The sequence below is a fragment of the Lotus japonicus genome, chromosome 2, assembly GCF_012489685.1.
Source record: "Lotus japonicus ecotype B-129 chromosome 2, LjGifu_v1.2".
NCBI classification, from domain to species: domain Eukaryota; kingdom Viridiplantae; phylum Streptophyta; class Magnoliopsida; order Fabales; family Fabaceae; genus Lotus; species Lotus japonicus.
In genome coordinates, this window is record NC_080042.1 from 22,344,587 (window position 1) to 22,352,242 (window position 7,656).

Here is a 7,656-nt window from a genome sequence, read left to right on the forward strand (position 1 = left end):
TGACGAGGTTTCCATCCGCGTTGCCAGTTTTATTTCGACGTTTCCAACCTTTCTTCAGAATGAAGTTTTGTCATCCGACTTTCACAGCAAAAAGTAGTTTTTCGGGGCAATTTAACTCACACCTCTTTTGGATCGTTTTCTTCAAATTCAAGAGACTTGTTTTGAGTTCTGGAATTCTGTCGCCAGAATCTCGCTTAGAATTCATAGATCAATGTACTGCAAAAATCGGAATCGCGAAATATTCATTTTCCCGCGATTTCACTCTCCTATAAATAGAAAAAAAACACAAAAACTCACCATTCTTCATGTGTGTGGCCGCGAGCAAGGAGGAAGAAAGGGAGAGGGAGAACTTCGTCGTTTCTTGACCGATCTTCGAGCTATTTGTCTCTACTTCACGGCATAGAGGTAATCTACTCACTTCATACCCCTGATCGTTCTTTTTATCGCATTTCTTTATCTCTTTCTGAGCTTAAAGTTTCGAGCTTTTCGTAAAATTGTTCGATTTTCCCGATTTTTTTTTGAACTACCTTCTATAATTACCCAACAAGCTAAATCACTCGCTGATGCGCGCTGATTTCTAAGCGGTATAAAAACGGTATAAAACCCATTTTACTCACATATTGAAACTTTACCTTCAAAAAGCCACAATCCGACTTAGTGCCCTTAGGATTAGTTGCTATAAACGTCGTTGTGAACGACCCCATCAAATTTATTTTTCGAAGTTTCAACCTTGAGTTTTTGAGCTTTAATTTTGAACCAAACTACCCGTATGTGCAATTCAATTTCTAAAATTTTTCCGAGCGTTGATTTACCCTAGTTATACCCTAAAACTACCTAGGAATTAAATTAGATCGAAGAAAAAGCGCCGAATCGTTAAATTGGAGAGTGGCCGAGACCTATTTGTGTTAGGACAGTGAGGAAACTCAAATCTGAGCAAGGTTGGCCTTATGCTTACTATAGCCTTTCGAGTCTCCGAAATTTTGGCTTTGGTTTCGTGTCATTCCGAGTTCTGTAGTTCAAGTTATGCGCGTTTTAGTGAGCAAAGGTAAATATTAGAATTTTCTAGTTTAGTTTCACGTATCAAAACTCACCCGTTCGGGGAAACTCTTCCATTCGTGTTAGAGTGTCGTACTCGGAAGCTTTTTAAGCTTTGTCTATCGTTAATTAGTATTGTTGTAAACGAATTGACTTGTTTTGATTGCTTTTCGCTTTGTTTGTTCCAATGTTCGTTTGTGGAAACTTTGGGGTTGACAGAGCAAGCTTGTGAGCGTGACCTACACCGCGAGACTAGAACAACTCGAGGTTAGGGCAACTTACTTACTAGCTATTTGTATTGTAGGCGTCGATAACTTCGACTTGAATATTGCTTGATATTGAAGATTGCATTGAATATTGCTTATCGCTTTGAATTGGAAAATGTTTTCTAGAGGCTTCGGCCAAGTAAACTTATATGAGACGTGTGTCTCCATTTTCTGAGAGGCTTCGGCCGTTTACTGGTTTCCGTCTTATGATTTCCGCACTGAATTATTGTTATATTGATATTGTTATTGGACTGTGTGCTTTGTCGCGACTACGAAGTGTGGAATCGTGGAACGTCCTACTTGTATTATTTCGGGTTGAATGAACAACCCTAGGCAAGTCCGAACCCGAGGTTTGAGATTAAGCCTATTGGAACACTTAGACTTTCCCCGGGGGATTACATTTGGGGGGATTTTGGCAAACTTAGAATGGTAAGAAATTGGGACTAGAGACCTTAGGGAACTTAGCTTTTGAGAAAGAAACTCATAACTTGTTTAATTCAACTTGAAACATTTTTATGAATAAAACCATAGGGAACTTAAGTGGAGAAATGATTGCGAAAGACGGGGAAATGTCGACAAGTCTTGAAGCTACTGGGAATTGGTGGAAGCCACGGGGTGATCCACGGTGACGAGAGGAGGTCGCCGAGTACTCTTGTACTCCTTCACTGGGTTTATGTCGCCGGGCCGACATTAATCATTTGGGTTATCAGTTTGGGTTTTATAATTAAACAAACATGTGCGAGGTCGATTCAATGTTTGGCTAACCATGTCACATCATGCATACATTCGGGGCTTGGGACGGTCGAAAGATCGGGCCTCGGTGAAGTTGGGGGGACGACTTCGGTCGGCTTCACAAAGGTTGGGACGGTCGCAAGACCGGCCTTCATCGAAGACACCTAGAGTGCATCTTCGACATAGCGGGTGGAAATGGTTCAACCTAGGGTGGTTAGAATTGACCCGACTATGCATGGGTTGTAAGCGACACCCGAGCGGAAAAGGTTACACACTAGGCCAGTGGTAACTGACTCGATGGTGCCCATCCCAATTGACTTATCCGGATCATTGAATTGCATTTCAAACATACATGCACCCTAACTGGAATCGTGTGTCATTGCTTACTGAATTATTGTTAGAGCCAATAACATGCTAGGATTATATATAAATATATATATATATATATATATCCCTCATCACATGTTGTTTGTATATTTACTATATTCCGTAAGTTGACCCTAGCGCCTTGGCTTTGGTTGTATGTTTGTGTTTGGGCGGTCGGCCTGCTGCCAGACGTTCGACAGCTAGTTCGAGATGATTCATCCCTCGGGGAGGACCAGGAGCGTAACGACTACTACTAAACCATTCAGCGAGGACCCGGACGGAATGCATAATCAGATGAGGGTCGATGGTAGAAGTATAGGGTATCGGTGTATAGAGTCTTTCAAGGTTAGGTGTTATTGTTATAGCTCTGACTAGTCGAGTCTATATTTGGGGCAGGGTAGGTCCCCGACATATTACTTTTTGTGTGGTTCTCTGTCATGGGGATCACAGAGAGTAGTCGGACATTAGGAGGTCTGGAGGAGACCGTCTTGGGCTGACTCTCTCATGTTTTGGAGGACTGTACTTATAACTTCTCACTTGATTGCTGGACTTGAACTTATTCTGCCTTCAAGCTCACTTTCTGTCACTTGCTGATACTCGTGACACTTTGGGGTTACAGCAGGGCTATAATAGTATTGTAAATTAGTTTATGTTTATCGCGTCTTGGGTTGTGTCTCTATCTTTATAGAGTGTCTTTATTTTAAAAAGGAAACAAATGAAAAAAAAATACCTGCTTTTCCGCTTAAAGTTTATTTTTGAGTTACTAAAATGACACCCGAAAATCGGGGTGTTACACTTTTCTAGCAGATTAACTTTGTTGCGTTCTTAATATCTCTTACTTTATCTTTTTATTTAATCTGTTTTGTTTCCCATTTTATAAAGGATACTTTATTGTTACTGTTTTTGTACTAGTGCTTTTCTTTCTTCAACATATAAAAATCTAATTTTGTTGTATAGAACTAAGAAGATGAGTGTGATTTAAACATAATATAGTATATTGGTTGCATATATATTGTTATTTTAGACTTGTGCCTAATTAGTGGTTTCTTAACTTTACAAATTTCTAGGTGTTGGATATTCATTACATTAATTCACAGCTGAAATTGACTCCAAGTAACTTCCCAAAGGTGAATGGAGGAAAGAAATAGAATTTCTTGTGGGCAAGTAATGTGAGAAGGAAAGACAGGGAAAGTAATATAAAGGTACAATAGTTATGTTTATTTTTTACATATATATGACAATTGACAAGTATAGTTCATATACTAATCGATCATATTCAGTACTAAACTACAAACATTTACATGGAACATCTATCTTAGACCGTTTTATTAGCTTGTTCTGGTTTATGTGCAAGTTGGCTTCTAAGGAAGTCCAGGACTGATAGAAATTGAAGTCAATTCGGAATCAAATAGGGAACACAACATAAAACTAACAATAGAGAGCTAGAGAGGAAATGAAAGCATTTTTTACTCTTCAAGTATTTGTCTTGAACTTTCTGCCGTCGAGTGTAAGAGTGAATGTATGATGTGGCATATATGAATAAACTTGCATCTCCTAATACTATGATGAGATAATATGCAAATGGAGTTGCTGGGTTTGGATTTGTCAAATTTTATGATTATGTGAACAAACAGAAATTAACACCCAGTGAACAAACCTCTGTTGAAGATGGAAACAAGGTGCAGAATATTGGTTTTTAGGGTCGTGGAAATAAGCATTGATTAGCTGGGGTTTTCTGTAATTTTGATATGCTCTCATGCTGCTGTCATCAAAAGATGTTGCTATGCTTGCTGCAATCATGTCAATGGAGTTGTTTTTCGGACCTGAAGTACTGTGACAGTTAAGTTTGTTGGCTTTTGAATTTGAAATCCATACCTTATAATTAGACTAGTTGTCTCGACTTTGGTGCTATGTTAGCAGTTTTAATCATTTCATTCTGTATATGTTATTTACTTGCTTTGAGTAATTACAATATCTATGGATGTCAATCTTTTGATTTCAAAATAAAATTGATTGTGAAGCTTTATCTTGCTAATAGGAAATATGGTGTGCCCATAAAGAAATCAGACATTATCAAATAGCATAGATAGCAGATGCTATGTATTGAGATTTATGAGAGACTTATCCTTTCTGAATCCTCACAATCTCCATATAAGGTATATGGATGTTCATTAAATTTATTGTCATGATGATTTTTTACTCTCTGCTAGTATCTTTTTAAGGATATATAGAATGATATTTTTGTTTTGAATGGTTATCTTATTTTTGCAGGATGTCAAAAGTTGGATGTGAAATGTTCAAATAGATATGAAGAGTTTTTGCAGGATGTGAGATGTCCAAATGAAATCTGACGACTAACCAAGAGTGCAATATGTTGCAGCATTGATGTTAGTTGTATTTTGTTTAAGCTATGTTCTATTAGCTTTGTAATGCAACACAGTTAGTGGCTTTTAATGGAACCATGTATGAATTTAATTAAGTATTATTTCCATATAAATTAAGTTTATTATTTTAAGAATTTGGTGTATTGAGATTTTTCTGCTGCAACATTTAGCGTAACGCCTTTCAATATTTAGCGTAATGCAACACTGTAAAATTTAATTATTGTTGATATGTGTATAGATATCTTGTACATATTGCCACAGTTACTTGACCGTGGCAATAGATTCAACTTATTGCCACGGTTCCCCACTTAGCCGTGGCAATAGATGCAACATATTGCCACGATCCACGTTTAACCGTGGCAATAGAGGCCACATATTGCCACGGTTGTCCTTTTCTAACCGTGGCAACTGGCGAAGCAATTGCCACGGTTCGCCATTCAACCGTGACAATTGAGCAATTGCCACGGTGGCTATCGCCACGGTTAAACCGTGGAGAAAGGGCGTGCGGAACCGTGGCGAAAAGTCTTTTCTGTAGTAGTGGTACTTATGGAATCTGTTTGTGCTTTGGAAGTGGTAAGCCTGTGTTAGATGGCTTCACAGATGCAGATATGGCTCGTGATGTTGATTCCATGAGGTCTACTTCTGGATATATGATGACTTTTGCAGGAGGAGTAGTTTCATGGCAATCCAGATTGCAAAAATGTGTTGCTTTGTCTACTACAGAGGCAGAGTATATTGCTACAACAGAAGCTGCAAAGGAACTCTTGTGGATGCAGAAATTCCTCCAAGAGTTGGGTCTCTCTCAGGAGAAATATTTCTTATACTTTGACAGTCAGAGTGCAATCCATCTCAGCAAGAACTCGACTTTTCATTCAAGGTCGAAGCATATTGAAGTTCGATATCATTGGATACGTGATGCGTTGGAGATGAAGCAATTTTAATTGGAGAAAATTCATACTAATCATAATGGTTCAGATATGATGACAAAGGCCTTACCTACGGAGAAATTTTCTACTTGGAGAAAGAAAGCAGGTTTAGTAACCTATGGCCTTACTTGATTGGTGAGGGGGAGAATAGTTGTATGTGGGTCACCAATAAGTGAGCCCACAATCATGTATGTTAGAAAGAAAAAAAATAGAACAGGTGGGTCGTAGCCCATGTGATTTACCCTTTACTTCTCCTTGGCAGCACTGTCACGTGAAAAAATGGAGAGAATTGGATTTCTCTAGAAAGAAAGGAGTCAAGCACCATTGTGAAGAATTCTTGGAAATATAAGGAATTTAGTAGCCTTTGATTGTACCGTTGGATAGTACCGTTGGGGAGAAAATTCTCTCTATAAAAGGAGAAGAGAATTGTGCTATGTTGTAGCAATTGGAACGAGAGAGAGAGAAAAGCCTCGTCAGAAAGAAAAGGGAACGATACAGTACGAGAGAGGAGAGGAAATAGTTACTAAACAAAAGAATGGCACTGTTAAAGTGCTCTAATTTGGCTGAATTTTATTCTGTCAATGTGCTGGTAATATAAGTATTTTTCTTCTGATGTTTTGCCTTTTCTTTGTACTGTTTTAGTGTACCTTTGGGGTAAGATTTATTATGTTGTTATCCACCTTATTGGTGAAGATTGTAATTGCTCTATTGATCCTTGGTGGTTCCAGGAAGACTTGTGGTGTATCCCATTAATTTATTAGTGGAGAATTTTACTGGCCTGGTCCCGTGCGGTTTTTACCTCTTTGAGGGTTTTCCCAACGTTAAAATAATTCTGGTGTCTGTTGGGCTGCAAGAGGATAAACCGAGGATCATCACATTGGGCTTACATGAGCACACCAAAGTGGATTGGACACCACATCTTTCATCAAAAACCTTAAGACATTGGGTGTATGGGTCCTTTCACTTATAAAGTGTTCATTAATCTCATAATCTTCCAATGTGAGACTTCTTTACTCATATTTGACATCCCAACAATCTCCCCCTCAAGTGTGAATCCATCTCAAGCGGAAACCTCCAAATACTTGCACCGCCGTTGGATCTCCATCAACGGGACACGCCGCCTTGCCACATTGCTAGGAAGACTTTCGACACACGGAGCCGTCACCATGATCGCACTAACCATCGCCTCTTATACCACTGTTGGGCCGCAAGAGGATAAATCTGGGATCATCACAATGGGCTTACATGAGCACACCAAAGTGGATTGGACACCACACCTTTCACCTTTCACCTCCAAATACTTGCACCGCCGTTGGATCTCCATCAACGGGACACACCGCCTAGCCACATTGCTAGGAAGACTTTCGACACTAGGAGCCGTCACCATGATCGCACTAACCATCGTCTCTGATACCACTGTTGGGCCGCAAGAGGATAAACCTGGGATCATCACAATGGGCTTACATGAGCACACCAAAGTGGATTGGACACCACACCTTTCACCCAAAACCTTAAGGCATTGGGTGTATGGGTACTCTCACTTATAAAGTCCTCATTACTCTCCTAACCTTCCAACGTGAGACTTCTTTACTCATATTTGACATCCCAACAGATTTGGCTCCACAAAAATGACGTGATATTCAATGCTATGTCCATCTTCTGAAAAAGTGATGGAGATTGTGAAGTTTAGGTTTTGGAAATGGCCCAAGTGTAAGCAGAAAAATTTTGGGGCTTCATTTTATGACTGGGAAACAAATCCAAGTGTTTGTATGGGGGGTGATATATCATGGTAATATCCCTATTGCTTTTATTGATCAGGCTTATATTTTGCTGTCAGCATCACACCTGGCTAGGACGTTTTTTCTTCTGATTGATTGGTCTGGTTTCTTCTCCTGCCATGTTCTTTCCGTGGTATTGTTGCTGCTTGGTGGTTCTTATACTGCCCCA

The 7,656-nt window shown here is 39.4% G+C and overlaps 1 long non-coding RNA gene across 1 annotated transcript; it reads left to right on the plus strand.

Moving 5' to 3' along the window:
• Window positions 1–793: 793 nt before the first annotated feature.
• On the plus strand, window positions 794–4,889 carry LOC130735307 (uncharacterized). Its single transcript, XR_009018377.1, has 5 exons — window positions 794–1,302; window positions 3,467–3,601; window positions 4,034–4,238; window positions 4,438–4,555; window positions 4,671–4,889. It is a non-coding gene; the product is annotated as an uncharacterized LOC130735307 (long non-coding RNA).
• Window positions 4,890–7,656: the final 2,767 nt, after the last annotated feature.